The sequence below is a fragment of the Poecilia mexicana genome, unplaced genomic scaffold (genome assembly GCF_051168715.1).
Source record: "Poecilia mexicana isolate PSO_F unplaced genomic scaffold, ASM5116871v1 scaffold_3, whole genome shotgun sequence".
NCBI lineage: Eukaryota > Metazoa > Chordata > Actinopteri > Cyprinodontiformes > Poeciliidae > Poecilia > Poecilia mexicana.
Genome location: NW_028263372.1, coordinates 4,171,413 through 4,189,514, shown reverse-complemented (window position 1 = coordinate 4,189,514; position 18,102 = coordinate 4,171,413). Strand labels below are relative to the sequence as shown.

At 38.9% G+C, this 18,102-nt stretch overlaps 1 pseudogene; it reads right to left on the bottom strand.

Annotated features, from left to right (window-relative positions):
* Nucleotides 1-14,412: 14,412 nt before the first annotated feature.
* On the bottom strand, nucleotides 14,413-16,504 carry LOC148160118 (uncharacterized; annotated as a pseudogene).
* Between the last annotated feature and the right edge of the window lie 1,598 nt (nucleotides 16,505-18,102).

Genomic DNA, 18,102 nt, shown 5'->3' with positions numbered 1-18,102 from the left:
GCTGTCCAGCAACTAACAAAGCTGAGAATTGAATGTAAAGCTGCAAATTCACAGATAGTCCATTTTGACTTCTTTCGCTGAGATAAAGCGTTTTTGGCTTCTGGCTTGCTGATCATTTGGAACATAAGCAGATCAACTAATTTCAGTTTAATACAGCCAGATCTAGTGCTGCTCAGCATTTCTGAGCTTTCCAGCAACTAAAAAGCTGAGAATTGCATTTAAAGCTGCAAATTCACAGATAGTCCATTTTTGACTTATTTCGCTGAGATAAAGCGTTTTTGGCTTCTGGCTTGCTGATCATTTGGAACATAAGCAGATCAACTAATTTCAGTTTAATACAGCTAGTGCTGCTCAGCATTTCGGAGCTGTCCAGCAACTAACAAAGCTGAAAATCGAATGTAAAGCTGCAAATTCACAGATAGTCCATTTTTGACTTCAGTCGCTGAGATTAAGCGTTTTTGGCTTCTGGTTTGCTGATCATTTGGAATATAAGCAGATGAACTAATTCCAGTTTAATACAGCCAGATCTAGTGCTGCTCAGCATTTCGGAGCTGTCCAGCAACTAACAAAGCTGAAAATTGAATGTAAAGCTGCAAATTCACATATAGTCCATTTTTGACTTCTTTCGCTGAGATAAAGCGTTTTTGGCTTCTGGCTTGCTGATCATTTGGAACATAAGCAGATCAACTAATTTCAGTTTAATACAGCCAAATCTAGTGCTGCTCAGCATTTCAGAGCTGTCCAACATCTAATAAGGCTGAAAATTGATTCTACAGCTGCAAATTCACACGTAGTCCATTTATGACTTCTTTCGCTGAGATAAAGCGTTTTTGGCTTCTGGCTTGCTGATCATTTGGAACATAAGCAGATCAACTAATTTCAGTGTAATACAGCCAGATCTAGTGCTGCTCAGCATTTCGGAGCTGTCCAGCAACTAACAAAGCTGAAAAAAGAATGTAAACCTGGAAATTCACAGATAGTCCATTTTTGACTTATTTCGCTGAGATAAAGCGTTTTTGGCTTCTGGCTTGCTGATCATTTGGAACATAAGCAGATCAACTAATTTCAGTTTAATACAGCCAGATCTATTGCTGCTCAGCATTTCGGAGCTGTCCAGCAACTAACAAAGCTGAGAATCGAATGTAAAGCTGCAAATTCAAAGATAGTCCATTTATGACTACTTTCGCTGAGATAAAGCGTTTTTGGCTTCTGGCTTGCTGATCATTTGGAACATAAGCAGATCAACTAATTTCAGTTTAATACAGCCAGATCTAGTGCTGCTCAGCATTTCTGAGCTTTCCAGCAACTAAAAAGCTGAGAATTGCATTTAAAGCTGCAAATTCACAGATAGTCCATTTTTGACTTCAGTCGCTGAGATTAAGCGTTTTTGGCTTCTGGTTTGCTGATCATTTGGAATATAAGCAGATCAACTAATTTCAGTGTAATACAGCCAGATCTAGTGCTGCTCAGCATTTCGGAGCTGTCCAGCAACTAACAAAGCTGAGAATTGAATGTAAAGCTGCAAATTCACAGATAGTCCATTTTTGACTTCTTTCGCTGAGATAAAGCGTTTTTGGCTTCTTGCTTGCTGATCATTTGGAACATAAGCAGATCAACTAATTTCAGTTTAATACAGCCAGATCTAGTGCTGCTCAGCATTTCTGAGCTTTCCAGCAACTAACAAAGCTGAGAATTGCATTTAAAGCTGCAAATTCACAGATAGTCCATTTTTGACTTCTTTCGCTGAGATAAAGCGTTTTTGGCTTCTGGCTTGCTGATCATTTGGAACATAAGCAGATCAACTAATTTCAGTTTAATACAGCCAGATCTAGTGCTGCTCAGCATTTCGGAGCTTTCCAGCAACTAACAAAGCTGAGAATTGAATGTAAAGTTGCAAATTCACAGATAGTCCATTTTTGACTTCCTTCGCTGAGATAAAGCGTTTTTGGCTTCTGGCTTGCTGATCATTTGGAACATAAGCAGATCAACTAATTTCAGTTTAATACAGCCAGATCTAGTGCTGCTCAGCATTTCGGAGCTGTCCAGCAACTAACAAAGCTAAAAATCGAATGTAAACCTGCAAATTCACAGATTGTCCATTTTTGACTTCTTTCGCTGAGATAAAGAGTTTTTGGCTTCTGGCTTGCTGATCATTTGGAACATAAGCAGATCAACTAATTTCAGTTTAATACAGCCAGATGCTGCTCAGCATTTCGGAGCTGTCCAGCAACTAACAAAGCTGAGAATTGAATGTAAAGCTGCAAATTCAAAGATAGTCCATTTATGACTTCTTTCGCTGAGATAAAGCGTTTTTGGCTTCTGGCTTGCTGATCATTTGGAACATAAGCAGATCAACTAATTTCAGTGTAATACAGCCAGATCTAGTGCTGCTCAGCATTTCGGAGCTGTCCAGCAACTAACAAAGCTGAGAATTGAATGTAAAGCTGCAAATTCACAGATAGTCCATTTTTGACTTCTTTCGCTGAGATAAAGCGTTTTTGGCTTCTTGCTTGCTGATCATTTGGAACATAAGCAGATCAACTAATTTCAGTTTAATACAGCCAGATCTAGTGCTGCTCAGCATTTCTGAGCTTTCCAGCAACTAACAAAGCTGAGAATTGCATTTAAAGCTGCAAATTCACAGATAGTCCATTTTTGACTTCTTTCGCTGAGATAAAGCGTTTTTGGCTTCTGGCTTGCTGATCATTTGGAACATAAGCAGATCAACTAATTTCAGTTTAATACAGCCAGATCTAGTGCTGCTCAGCATTTCGGAGCTTTCCAGCAACTAACAAAGCTGAGAATTGAATGTAAAGTTGCAAATTCACAGATAGTCCATTTTTGACTTCCTTCGCTGAGATAAAGCGTTTTTGGCTTCTGGCTTGCTGATCATTTGGAACATAAGCAGATCAACTAATTTCAGTTTAATACAGCCAGATCTAGTGCTGCTCAGCATTTCGGAGCTGTCCAGCAACTAACAAAGCTAAAAATCGAATGTAAACCTGCAAATTCACAGATTGTCCATTTTTGACTTCTTTCGCTGAGATAAAGAGTTTTTGGCTTCTGGCTTGCTGATCATTTGGAACATAAGCAGATCAACTAATTTCAGTTTAATACAGCCAGATCTAGTGCTGCTCAGCATTTCGGAGCTGTCCAGCAACTAACAAAGCTAAAAATCGAATGTAAACCTGCAAATTCACAGATAGTCCATTTTTGACTTCTTTCGCTGAGATAAAGCGTTTTTGGCTTCTGGCTTGCTGATCATTTGGAACATAAGCAGATCAACTAATTTCAGTTTAATACAGCCAGATCTAGTGCTCCTCAGCTTTTCGGAGCTGTCCAACAACTAACAAGGCTGAAAATTTCATGTAGAGCTGCGAATTCACAGATAGTTCATTTTTAACTTCTTTCGCTGAGATTAAGCTTTTTTGGCCTCTAGGCATATGTTCTCTTGACACCTTCGATTTAAACCTGATTCAAGTTTGAAACAGCCAGATCTACTGCAGCTGATCATGTCAGAGCTGTCCAACATCTAACAAGGCTGAGAATTTCATGTAGAGCTGCGAATTCACAGATAGTCCATATTTCACTTCTTTCGATGAGATACATCTTTTTTGGCTTCTTGCTTTTCAAGTGATCAGCAGATAACTTGAAACATAAGTTTTAAACCTGATTCCAGCTTGAAACAGCCAGATCTACTGCTCCTCAGCTTTTCGGAGCTGTCCAACAACTAACAAGGCTGAAAATTTCATGTAGAGCTGCGAATTCACAGATAGTTCATTTTTAACTTCTTTCGCTGAGATTAAGCTTTTTTGGCCTCTAGGCATATGTTCTCTTGACAACTTCGATTTAAACCTGATTCAAGTTTGAAACAGCCAGATCTACTGCAGCTGATCATGTCAGAGCTGTCCAACATCTAACAAGGCTGAGAATTTCATGTAGAGCTGCGAATTCACAGATAGTCCATATTTCACTTCTTTCGATGAGATACATCTTTTTTGGCTTCTTGCTTTTCAAGTGATCAGCAGATAACTTGAAACATAAGTTTTAAACCTGATTCCAGCTTGAAACAGCCAGATCTACTGCTTCTCAGCATGTCGGAGCTGTCCAACATCTAATGAGGCTGAAAATTGCATATAGAGCTGCGAATTCACAGATAGTCAATTTTTCACGTAATTTGCTGGGATAAAGCTTTTTTGGCTTTTTGCTTGCTGATCAAATGACACATAAGTTTTAAACCTGATTCTAGTTTGAAACAGCCAGATCTACTGCTGCTAAGCATTTCAGAGTTTTCCAACATCTAATAAGGCTGAAAATTGGTTGTAGAGCTGCAAATTCACAGATAGTCCATTTTTCACTTCTTTCGCTGACATAAAGCTATTTTGGCTTCTTGTCTGCTGATCACTTGAAACATAAGTTTTAAACCTGATTCCAGTTTGACACAGCCAGATCTATTGCTCGTCAGCATGTCGGAGCTGTCCAACATCTAATAAGGCTGCAAATTGTAGAATGTAGAGCTTTATTTTTCATTTATTTCGGTGAGATAAAGCTTTTATGGCATCTTGGCTTCTGCTCTATTGAAACATAAGATTTAGACCAGATTTGAGTTCAAAACAGCCAGACCTACTGCTTCCCAGCATTTCGGAGTTTTCCAACATCTAATAAGGCTGAAAATTGAATGTAGACCTGCAAATTCACAGATTGTCTTTTGCAGAGATAAAGCTTGGTGATAGGTAATTTCTCAACTTATATAAAAAGAACCATAGACGTTACTTAGTTTTCAACCAAATTGTTGCAAGAATTGAGAAGGCACAGAGTATCAGCTCCTGCAAACCTATCTCCTAGCTTTCTGCCATTCTTCTGCAGAACTTGTCTTTTTATTTGCAGTGAAAGAGCATGTGGGAAGGTGATCTTAACAAATGGGGGCCTACTCTGATAACAAGGGAAGGGAGAAAACAGAATTAAATTCTACACACAGACAGGTTTACAACTAGGAGTATCTCTGGAAGATTGCTTAACAAATTCCTCTTTTCTAGGTTAAGACAGAATAATAAGCATTTCATATGAAAACAAGTAATTATATAAAACTACTAATGTATGAAAGATAACATAATAATTCTAACAGTTCCCCCTTGTTTATCATTCTTACATAAAAGCTATGCAAAATCTAAGAAAAATGAAAAATGGATTACACATATACTTATGTTGCTGAGTAAAAGAATACAAAGACATTATAAAAAAAAAAAGAAAATATGATGTATAATAGAAACAGTAGAAAACCAAATGCTTTTTTTTCTTCATCACTACACCACTTGTTTTCACATTTTTAGTGCAGGAATCATTTAGCAAATGAATTAATCTGTTTATTAGTCACAGGACATCATCATAAATTCCTGTTTTCAGTTCATCTTCATCTTTCTGGAAAGATATGTAATCTTCATCTGTGTCAGAGGTTACCCTGACCATCTGATAATTGATCATGGCAGTATTAAATGCATCATGCCACAAAGACATGGAATGATACAGGTTGTAAAAAGACAGAATAGGATCAGTAGTCAAGATGGGTGTTAAAATCTTTAACAGCAGCTGCCACCAGGGTAAAAAGGTGAACCAGGAAAGAAAATCAAAAGGTTGTGATCCGTGTGTTCCATTTTCCACATAGTGTTTAAGTCCATCCAGGTCGTGCAGGGCGTCATAAATGGTTCCACCAGTTCCCTTCTCGACAGAGACGAATGTGCAACAGGTTGGGCCAATGATTTTGCAAACACCTGCCTAAAAGAGGCTGTGAGTAGGTGCAGTACCACACGGTTTTGCAGAACCATGTTTCTCAGTTCAGTCAGCTCTCTCATGGTGCCGTTGGCTAGTTCATGTGTGCTGTTGACAAGTCGCAGTAGGGTGTACCTGTTGATTTCAACATGGTTTCAAACTTCACCTATTCCCACCCCTGGGAATAGGCCTTGCATGACCTTTTCGTTTCTGCCCCAGATCTTGAACTCTCAAGGAACTCCACTCTTTATAGTAAGGCCACCCCACCTTTTTTATTTCTTTACTACTTCGCAATGGCTGAAGGCACTTGGAGCAGGAGGATGGAACTTGGTGTGCTTTTCTGATGAAAGCAACCGGGCTGGTTAGGGAAATTAATAGGGCTGTGTAATAATATCGATTTTGCGATATATATCAATATTTTCTTTCCTAGAAAAAAATCGATATTCATCCACAAGTTTCGTAACATACATCTGTCACCTTGCTCACTCACTGCTTGCTTCACCGGGAGAGTGATTAGGTCATCAGGCTTAGAGTGATTCCTTCAGATGTTAAGTGTCAAGGTTAAAAAGGTATCAAACTATTCAGAGCAGGGTACTTGGTGCACTTTATTTACTTTACAAATGCATGTAAGCTACAGTTTGTAGCTTACATGCATGTAAGTATACATGCTTGTATGTAGGCATGTCACAGCATTCTCACCTGGCATGTGAGAATCCCATTGCTGCTCTGCTTACAAAGATGTCAGAACCCCCAAGCTAAGACAGAGTGAGGATTTGCCGGTTTCTTCATTGACGTTGAGACTAACCATTAGACAATGGAACCCCTTTGAAGTCAGACTTCATCCACCACTCTGAATTAGAGGTCCAACACTCTCTGCAGCATGCAATGACTGAGATATGTCCAATTAGGTCGCTCAGCGATCTTTACTGCGGTTGGTGTAGTTATCAGCACTTGGAATGGTCCCTCCTACTGTGTACTGGCCCAGTTCTTTCTTTTTATGACTTACCCAGTTTCCTGGCTTGATGGGAGTGGTTTCCTGTGGGAGAGGAGAGTCAGACAGCAGTAAATTTGCATTTAACACCTCTTTCTGTTTCATATAATCTGCCAAAGTTTGCTCCTCATCTGCTTTTTGTAAATCTGGAGAAAATATAGGTAATATATATGATATTCCATGAATTATTTCAAATGGTGTTAACCCTTCCTGTGTGGGTGTAATTCTCATATAGAGCTTTACCAAATCCAACATTCTGGCCATGGCCAGATGTATGTTTCCATACATTTTCTCAATCTATTTTTTACAGTTCCATTTGTTCTTTCTATTAAGCCTGCACTCTGTGGATGGTAGGCACAGTGATTTTTCAATGTCATTCCTAAATGAGTAGCTATATTTTGTATCACCTGATTTACAAAATGTGACCCATTGTCACTGTAAGTATTTTTTGTTATGCCATCTGTTGGAATAATAGTTTTACATATAGCTTTAGCTACTGTCAGAGCATCTGCGTTCTTTGCTGGGACTACTTCAACCCATTTAGAAAATGCATCAGTCATCACCAAACAATATTTATGTGGTCCACTTTGTGTGAGTTAAATAAAAACAATATGTATTGTTGTAAATGGGTACGAGGGTTTTGGGAAACTTCCTCTTTTTGGTCTCATGTTTCCTTGAGTATTGTTTTTAACACAGACTGATCATGCAGTACAAAACATTTTTAAGTAAGAATTTAATCTATATGTGGTTCTTTTTTTACCATCCCCCCTGTTGACACATGACAAAACTCCATGTGTGAAATTGCTGCTGTCTTTTTTTTTTTTTTCTGCAGGTTTCAAGATGCTTTCCCTCTATGTCTGGCCATCCGCAGATTTCACCCAAACTGACTGTTCTGAAGATCTTAATTTGGAACCTTTGTTTTAATCACAGTCCTGCAAGTGCCAGTATCACACAGGAAAGCAACCATAGTTTTTTCCCACATTCAGAGTGACATAAGTCATAGAGCATTCAATAAATCCCATCCTGAACAAATGTCCACCATTTCATTTATTTAGTCTGTTTATGTGTTTTGTCGGGGTGTGATAGGATCTAGTCATGGGTTAGTCATGTTATCTGATTTACTCTTTTGACAGTCACTTATTCAATGGTCGAGGTCGCCACAGTTCCAGCAACCATCGGAATTTTGTGGAGGATTACATGGGGTCCCATAAAAGGGGTCCTCGCCCATGGTGATCTCCTCGCCTCTGCCTCTTCCTCATCCTCTGTGGGGTCCTTGGAAAAACCACTGATGTGTCTAATTCATCAAGGTGAAACTCTTTTTTCCGCTACTGTTTTCCTAAGCTTTGAACCTTGTGGCTTATAGCCCGGTGCAGCTTATATGTGGATTTTTCTTCAACCACCAGGGGGCTCTTTAGCAAGATGTGAATCACTGGAAGTCAAAACTGGAAATAAAAGAAGAAAGTGCTAATTAAAACGGAATTAGGTAAAGGGAATTGAAATTTGAGAATGTTGTTGATCAGTTAAATAGCATTGAGGGGAAAAAGAAGATTTTTCATTTATTTAAATAATACTGGGATCATTATGAGAATTTGAGGTATAGATATTAGGATCCAGTAGATGGCAGTAGTGCAACAATAAATGACGCAAGCTGCCGTTGAAATCTAAAGAAGAAGAAGAAGAAAGTGCCCGTTTTCATTTAGCACATGCTCGTAGCAGATACCAAGGATCAGCACTTTTACTGTTACAGTTCAGTTAAATCTAAACCTGCTTCAAAGTTTCCCAACCTGTGGCTCGTGGGCCCTAAGAGGATCCTTAGCAGTGATCTCTGTTCAGGACTCATAGTTAACAGGGACAAACTGAAAGAATTTGTCTAATATTGAACATAAAATTCTCTAAGATGTTCTTTTTTGTCTAGATAATTCCTGTTACGGCCAGTGGCCTTTTCTGTGTTTATTTGTTTTGTTTTTTTTTTGCAGTGGCTAATCAGACTGACTTCACCTGGAAGTGGGTGCTGCCCTGTTGTCCTGTGCCACACCCTGAGGCCTATTGTGATTGGGTCATCAATTGCCGGCTCCACCAATCACTGTTGAGGCTTCCCTTTTAAAAACAAAGGACTTCCTGGGAGAAGGCGTGGCTGTTTCTTTGTTCAGACAGCTTGCCACTTTGTTGGGTGTTTGGTTGACTGCTGTAAACTTGCTTTGTTAGCTCTGATAGCCTTTGTTAGCTTTTGCTAGCTCTGACAGCTTTTGTTAGCTTTGATAGCTTGTGTAACTGGCTTTGTCCCTGTGGGGGATCTTTGTATGTCTGTTAGAGATTTATAGTTTGTTTTGTTTAACCTGTACTGAAAGTCCATTTTTGTTTGGTTAAGATCTTTGGTTTTCTACTCTGATCGTTTTGTGGATTTTGTTTTATTTAGTACATTTTTGTTGTAAGTCCCTACGTTTTGATTATTGTTCATTTTTACCTTTTTATTTTTGTCAAAACCTAACAATAAACCTCTAAATTGTTAAACCTTTAACATCCAGGTTTCTTTAATGTTATTCCCCTTCCCCCTGGGTGAGCTGGGTCGTAACAATTCCTATATGTGAATAGGATTAGTAAGCAAACAAGTCTTTGTTGCAGTAGCAGTGTGTTTATTACAGCTGTGTGTGTGTGTATAACTTATCTCGGATGTCTTCTTTCTGTCTCACTTCTCGCTCTCCCCCTCTTGCTGCTGATGTCGCGGCAGGTAGTCCTTCCCCCTCTCTCTCCTCCAGCTTTCTGTCAGTCCAACTGGTTCTTGTATTTGATCTTTGAGTTGTCTAGAAAGTCCCTCAGCCAATGTCCAGGTTGTCCACAAATGAAACAAGCGTCAAACAGTTCAGTTTGTTGTCTTTGTCTCTGAAGCACATTATCTTTTCCTTCTCCACACTGATGCCAAAGAGTAGAGCAGCAGAGGTTGTAAGAGTTCAGTTGCATCCAAAGACAGTATATATAGTTTCAGTCCAAATGCCCAGCAGGACACCATACAGTAGTCTGCTGCATGGCAGTTCCCAGAAGTCAAGGAATTAGGATCAGCAGACACTTCATTGCCTGGAAGTGGTGGGAGTCTTCTTGATCTTCTTTGTCTTCTTGATCGCTGTCATTGGATGGTGATGAGAGAAGGGGCATAATCTGATCAATGGCAGGACAGGTGTGAGTTGAGGTCAGAGGTCATACGCACCGCAGCGAGGCTCAGACAGAGGAAAAGGAAAGAAGCTAATAGAAGTCGATTAGGAGTTGTCTTTCATAAATATATTTTATATATATTTTCTCTCTTGTGATAGTATAGTTTTAGCCACTTTAGCTGTGTGTCTAGTCCACTGCATAGTTTGAGTAACACTGGCTGTGTCCACTTCAACTCTGGCTGTGTCCACTTCAACTAAGTGCTTCCTCACTCACAAACCAATGTGGGGGAGGAGTGCATTCTTAAATTTGTTGATCCCAGTGCTGGAGTCGTGGAACCGACAAGCAGCCCTCTTCTCATCAAAGCCTAAGTTGAGGTATGAGGCTGGATATTGTCCAGGTCGGTACTGTCAAGAAAACTGGCATGAACTTGTGAGATCTCTCTAGGTACACGCAGAAAGCAGGATAAAAGCCTGAGGAATAACAGTGATCTTGTATATTGATTTAAGGATGATTAAAGAAAAGAAATACAAAATACATATGTGTGTAATAGTTGGAATGATTGAGGTTTTGTGATTACGATGTCTGTAATGAATAATTGAAATATATAATCTGTATTCTGTATTCATGATCTGTAATAACAGTGACAGCTTAATTGTTGTATGATTTTGTTTGTATTCATGATCGGTAATAACAGTAACAACTTGATTGTTGTATGATTTCAGATAATGACAAAACAAGTTGATTATGTTTCATGATACATTATAAGAGGACTGTAGGTTTGAGTACATGAGAAGGAAAAAAGGACGGTGTCATAGGCAGTGCACTGAGCTGGGCGGAGGCCCCAGGACAACTCCTAAAAAGGCAATGACTGCCAAATAGCCAACAGGAGAAAAGAGAAGTATTGGACAAGAGTTGCAACAGTCAGACAAGAAAAATTTGGGTATTTCCAAATTCAGGGTGGAGTGGAGTTTGGGGAAGATGGGTGCTTTCCGATTGAATAATCGGGAAGGATGAGTCATGAGACCTCTCCCATACACAACTATGGGCCAAGAGGGTTTAAAAGCCAGCGAGCTGAGGAGGAAACCGTTCTTAGTCCGCGGCGTTGAAGGAGAGTCAACAAGAGGACGCAGACTAAAGATCAGCAGAGGACCACACCCTGGGACCAAGGGAAAAGTTGAGACTTCACGCCGCAAGAAAGGACAAGATCCGTCAGCCCCAGCCTTGGCCCCTGAATCTGACCGTCTCCTCTGCCTCCACCCTACGATCACTGTTTAACTGCAGCCGACTTGGGGAAAAGACAAAGGTCACTAGGTGATGAAGATTCTGTTCGCCCAAAAGAGATCGGACGGATTGACTTTGTTGCTTTTCTGAAAGAGGACTTTGCCCCGCCAGGACAGAGACTCTGACCAAGGACGTTTAAAGGTTTCGGCTGCCAAGATCAACCAGCAACGGGTGTGAGTTGCCCTGCCCCTAAAGCCTCGCTCAGTGAGATTAGTGACACAGGTTAGGAATTAGAAAGAGGAAAGGGTATGGTTAATTTTATAATTAGAGATTATACTTGTTACAATTGTATAATTCCTTCGACTAAATCTGCTTGTCATTTACCCCTGCTAAAGCTTGCTTAATAAAACATATAATAAAAATATTAATAGAGGTTGTGGACATTGAATTCAATTAATGTTCGTGATCGGGTTGAGCTCCTCTCTGATGATTCCTAGGGAACCCAGCTCCTTCACTATCTTGTCCATCTCCTCAACCGCTCCCGGGTTCAGCGGGTACTGTCGAACCGGCGGGTGCACCCCAGTACCATAACTCTGCTTTTAGACACCTCGGATGTCCACTCAAGGGATCATAATACCAAATTATTATTTCCTTTGCAGTTGTGAACATTTAAACTTCCCATATTATTTCATTAATCATAAATCATTTGCTTACTCAAACACATAAACATAAACATAAAACATATTAAGGCCTGTAACGTCTTTCATACAGGGGCGGATCTAGAAAAATATTTATGGGGTGGAAAGAGGGGGGCAGGGATTTTTTCAGTGGTGGCAGTATATATATATATATATATACATATATATATATATATATATATATATCAGTGATGTGCGGTGAGGTTCATTGCTGGTGAGGCACTGACTTATGACTTAGACACCATGCATGTTATTGGACCTACGGAAATTTCACGCAGGCATACAACGTTGGGGGGCAAAAAGACTAATCTTTTACATGTCATCCATAGCCACGTTAACTCAGTGAAACTTAAAAATGTAGGTATTAATTTCGTGCTATGATCCACAGCAAAGTGATTTGTATTCGCCAAGCTACGCAGACTCGTTGCCATAGCAACTGACAACAATGCCACTTCATGTTTTAGGATTTAACACCAAAAAACATTCAAAAATTTTGCACACAGAACAGAACATTCAGTCTGTTGTTGTAGTACGTTCTAGGCTTAATGTTTTATTAATAAATAATTGATGTGGTAGATTAGGTATTTAAACATAAACTGTAGCCCACAAAACGTACATTTCATTAAAAAACTAAACAAAAACATCTTATTGCTGTCTTACCTTTATGTATCAATGAAATCCATGCACCGCTAATTCTGCACAAAAATATCCATCCGTTCATCCAAAGTCAAGTCTATCCTCGGCATGTCTTTTCTATGCCGTCTGAGAATCATCAAACTATCTCGAAGCAAAACTTTCAGCTCTGGTTTTGTTCTTCCTTTATTTATTATCTCCTGCTTCAATTGAAAATCCACTTTAGAAAACTGTTTAAGTGTAGAAATGTAGTCTTTCATGTTGACGTCGGAAGAGAAGAGAAAACAAATATATCGCTGTACTTTACTTATTTACTGTATGGCTAGCTCCATGGCTAGCTCACTGTGTCTTACTCTGCAGTTGTGCAGTCACAATATCTGGGATCATGAGCGCCCCCTGCCATGAGGCAAGAAAACTCATGGCAGGGGCCTCACCTTGAGTCTGTTCTCTGCCGTTTCTGATCGCTTCTCCGCACATAAAACACGATTCACACACAGTTGGTGACAAAAAACACTGTACATTATAAGCTAAATTATGGAAAATCAGTCCATATATTAAATGTTTGACGACTGTTATAAATATCACTACGTTTTGCGAACAGAGGGGATTAGCTCAGTTTTTGTCGCTTGTTTTTAGGAATTGCAGCGGCTCCAGTGCGCCACAATAAATAAATAAATAAAAGCTCATAAACAGGTGAAGAACCAAACTAGACAGAACCACTTCTGATTGTTTGCCACGTCAAACATCCAATAAAAGTTCCACCAAGCCACTACTAAGGCATTGGAGTCATATTTCTCGACACAGGCAAAAGAAGATTCGATGTCCAAACTTATTGATTGTTCTTGGTGATTTATTTTCCTCTTTCACCAAACAATTACAGAGATCAAACTTTCATTTGTTTTCATGCTACCACTCTTGCTCTGGTAAAAACCATCGGCCGAAAACCCAAGTGCCTGCTGGTCCTTCACCAGACCCCTACACTTATAGAAAGTGGACTGACCCAGATTACTTCCTGTTGTGGCGGATACAATATACATATTGTGCCGGATACAATGTATATATTTCACACCAGAATGTATGCTTTTATTGTGAAGGGGAGAAGGTGAGGTGTGAAGACACCAACGGTTGTTATTCATTCGATTTTTGGTTTTGTTGGAAGACATTGAGAATTAAACAAGACTCAAATCACTATTTCGTCTTTTTCTGCTGACTAAATTTAGAAAATAAATAAGAAAAATAATAAAACAAAAAATAAATAAAATCAACAATTATCAACCTACAAATAAACTCCGTAAATAATGCAAAAAATAGAAATTTAAGAATAAAATAACAAAATTCAAATGGATAAAGAAACAGCAGCCAGCACTGATCCGGTCTCTTCATCTGACACCACTATGGCACACAGTTTTGCTGAATCTGCTGCACATGTCAGAGGTTGTTTTTTTTTCAGTGCAGCATATCCACAAAATCTCTCCTTTGTTGGACTGTTGCATTTTGTAATCCTGATGGCTTTAGCATAAACCTTGTTCCATGAGCTTTGATGGCTGTGTGTCCTCTATAAGCTTTGCACAAAGTTCTTATGTATTATGTTGCAAGACATAAAAAACAAAATATATATATTTAATTTAAAATAGCTGGAGGAAAATTCAAATACTAGATTTTTAATCATTCTATTTTTTAAAAAGTGTGACAGTTTTGAGAACACACAAATAAGCCACGCATGGATTAATTAACCAAACATCTGCTTTTTATTCTTGAGAGTAAGCTTGCATGAACCTGCTGTAGCTAGCATATTATGATATAACACTTGCATACCATCTTGCAATGGTATGTAATTGATGTGTTATATTTATTATAACTATAACATTTGAAATGTAGTTATTAATTTAACATTTTCACTCCATCCGCATTGTATCAGTTTTAAGTTTCTCTTTTATTTAAGAAATAATGTGTACCCTACCAAATGATTCTGAAAAGGAAGTATTTACACAACAACATTTCCTCAGAGACTTCACTCTCACTACAAATGAGAGCAACTGTAAAAGCAGGGGCCAGGCGACAAGGAAAGTATCCATGATCTTTAAATCCCTTAAGCAGTATCCGGCCAATGGATTTCCACTCTTGTTTTTGCCATCTGTTAGGCAATGATGGAACCCTTACTTCCTCCCCTTCTGCGATGCGGTCCATAAACTCAGTCCAAAACGTGGCATACACATCTCTTGAGACACCATCTGCATCAGCTCCCTTCTCATCTATGAAACTAAATTTTAGTGTTTGTCTAAGGAGTGTTTTATCCTTGAACTGTGTTATCATCTCCTCAAGAAGATTACTCCTGTTTAGTTTTATAGTGATAGACACTATTTCATTTGAAGCTGCGCTGGTGCTTCCTTCATCATCTGTGCAGGACTTAAGCGAGTTCCGCTTGTGGATGGAATTTTCACAGATATGAAGTCTTGCTCGTCTCCATCAAACTGATAGATGATGGTGTCATCAAGTTCACCTGGACTATTCCAGGTGTCACATTCACAGAAGTCACATTCGGCCCAGCTTCAAATGCAGAGCCTTTGAAGCTCTGCATTTGAGCTTCAATGCAGAGCTTCAAAGCTCTGCATTGAGCTTTGAATGCTCAATGCATTCAAAGCATTGAGCTTTGAATGCTCAATGCTTTGAATGCATTGAAGCTCTTCAAATGCAGAGCTTCAAATGCTCTGCATTTGAAGCTGGGCCGAATGTGACTTCTGATTCATCAGACAAAGGATCTGGTTCAAGTTCTAAGTCTGATGACAGAATAAAAAGATGTTCACTTTCTTGATCAGTTTCATCTATGTCTGTTGTTTGTAGATTATTTCCTTCAGATTCCTCTCCCTCCAAGTTGATCTTGCTGTTAGTGGAAAAGTAACATCTCAACCTTCGTAATCTAACAACAGAGTACAGTTCTCCCACTGTAATATTGTCGTCTAACACAGCTTCTTCCTGGAAATCCAGTATGTCATGACTCAATGTCTCAAAACTTCCAAATCTACATTTTCCATTGGGGAAAAAAAATTCTTTGGAATAATTAAGAAGATCTGATTTCTTTGTGTCTTTGGGTACATCAAGTGTCCTTGTTCCACCTCCCTTGCGTGTCCTGACTTGTTTTCCATCATGAATCCACCCTAGCTCAATTCGTCTTGTCTTTTTTAGAGCCCATTTATTGGATTGTGCATGTGCATGAGGCCATTTAGCACAAGGTAAATCACAAAGCTGAAGTTGGTTTCTGACTCCAGCTTCCTATTTGGAAAATGACTAAAGGGCATTTCCACCAAATTTTTCACTACCTAGTTAAAAAACTACAACACCTAGACCCTTCAAACTTGGACTGGATCATTCTACTGTAACAGCGGAATATTTAAAACCATGTTTGGAATTTGTGAAACGTTTTTCTGATTTGTGAAACTTCACTTCGCTTAACAGGCCACGGCAGAAGATCTTTTTCTTCACCATCACCATCCTTCAGCCATCACAATCTACAACTAGTGTGATACAGAGGCACAAAAAGGCTAAAAATTGCAATTTAAGTTTCACAAATTAGGAAAAAAAAGCTTCACAAATCCCCAACATGGCTATAAATATTCTGTTATTAGTTGAGAATAATCCAGTCCAAGTTTGAAGTGTCTAGGTGTTGTAAATTTTTAACTAGAGTAGATTGAAGATGAGGAAGGTAGTAAAATAGAAGGTGGAGTCGCCCGTCAGTAATTTTCCTAACCAGAAGAACCAATCGGAAGGTCAGCTTCGTGTAATAATTAAAGTGAATATGAAACAATTATGTTAAAAAAAGACAGAAAGAAATTGACATTAGTTTAGTTTGAGTCTTCATCTTATAAGTAAAATATTAAGTTAAACGTATGCTAGCCAAAACGAAAAAACTAGCCTTATGATGCTAATGAGTGATAACGTACTAGTTAATAGTATGCACGTATAACAGACTTACATGCTCCTCTTCCATGCGCGAGAGGCACTCTTCTGGTACGCCGCGGTTTCGCAGGAAACGTAGCAAAGGAGTGTCCATAATTTTAGCAATTCCTCACGAGATGTAGGCTATCCAAGGTAAGCCGGGTAAAGTTGTCTTCCCTGTGTGCCAGAGCACATTACCGCCAGATTACCGCCACCATCGTCTTCTTCTTTTGTGTCTTTTTGGCGGATGGCAATCAACTTAAAGTGCATTTACCGCCACCTACCGGACTGAAGTGTGGTCACCAATGATATTCAGAGGGACTTTATTAAAACACACCTTTATAGTGTACATGAGTCTGCAAATTCACACCCGTACACACATATGTACACACACATACACAGATAATTTTAAATACAATTAAATATCCTAGTGTTTAGTGTTTTACTAGTGTTTTAGACATAAAAGCTCAAAATTTAGGTTTGACAGTTTCATTATAGTTTTACAGTTCAACAATCACCAATTCCACTACGGTTATTTATTATGCCAGTAGAATTTTGGAAATATTGTCATATTTATAATATTTATGTGACCAATTAAGGACATGGGTATCTCATATTGCATGATGACAAAATCTGAAAAGTTGTTGGCATTATTATCCCAGCTGATGCATCCCTGTAAACCACAACACCCAAACAAAAAGGCAGGTGCTCTAGGAAAAAACCTGAAAGAAAACAGGTTAAAATAATAGCAAATATTGCAAATGTGATAGTTCATTTCTAATCCATTCCAGCATTCCAGATGAAAAAAGGTTTTTAAATATCTCATTACTGAAGTTTCACAATTCAGATAAAGATTTCACAAATCACAAACTAGGTTTAAAATATTCTGCCATTGGCGTAGAATAATCTACTCCAGATTTGAAGTGTCGATGTATGTTTGTTTTTAAAGCATATCAGGTGATTTCTTAACACTTGTATGTTAAATATAATTTATATGATTAGTTACTTATTTACAGGGCTGCACAGTGGTGTAGTTGGTAGAGCAGTTGCCTTGCAGCAAAGAAGGTTCTGGGTTCGATTCCTGGCACGGGTCTTTCTGTATGGAGTTTGCATGTTTTCCCTGTGCATGCGTGGCTTTCTCCAGGTACTCCGGTTTCCTTCCACAGTCCAAAAACATGACTGTCAGGTTAATTGGCCTCTCCAAATTGTCCCTAGGTGTGTGTGTGCATGGTTGTGTGTCTCGGGCAACACAGGTCATATATACAGTCATATGCTAAGTATAATTTACATGCTTATTATTATTTACCGAATTTAACTTGATTGTACATAATTACAAAAAGGTGACGTGAAAAATAATTAAATTCAAAGCTTTATTTATGATTTATTTTGACAAAAGGGAGGAGAGAGGAAGTCTTTTATTTTGAAGAATGCTTAACATGATCTAATTTTTTGCCTTTACCACTATCTAGCCTTCTGTTGATTTTGGTTGTCTGGTTACGAACAGCCGTTGCGCACCTATTGTACTGTTCAATAAATTTTTTTACAGAAAGTGTTCAGCAAATACATCTGAGCCCCCTTTATAGTCACTCTTTAGCCATTTCCCAAATCAGAAGCTACAAACGGAAGCCAACTTCAGCTTCTATCCAGACAGTCAGGAACGCCGCCACAGCTATAGGTCCCGTTCTGTTTAGGATCCTGGTCAGAGTACACATG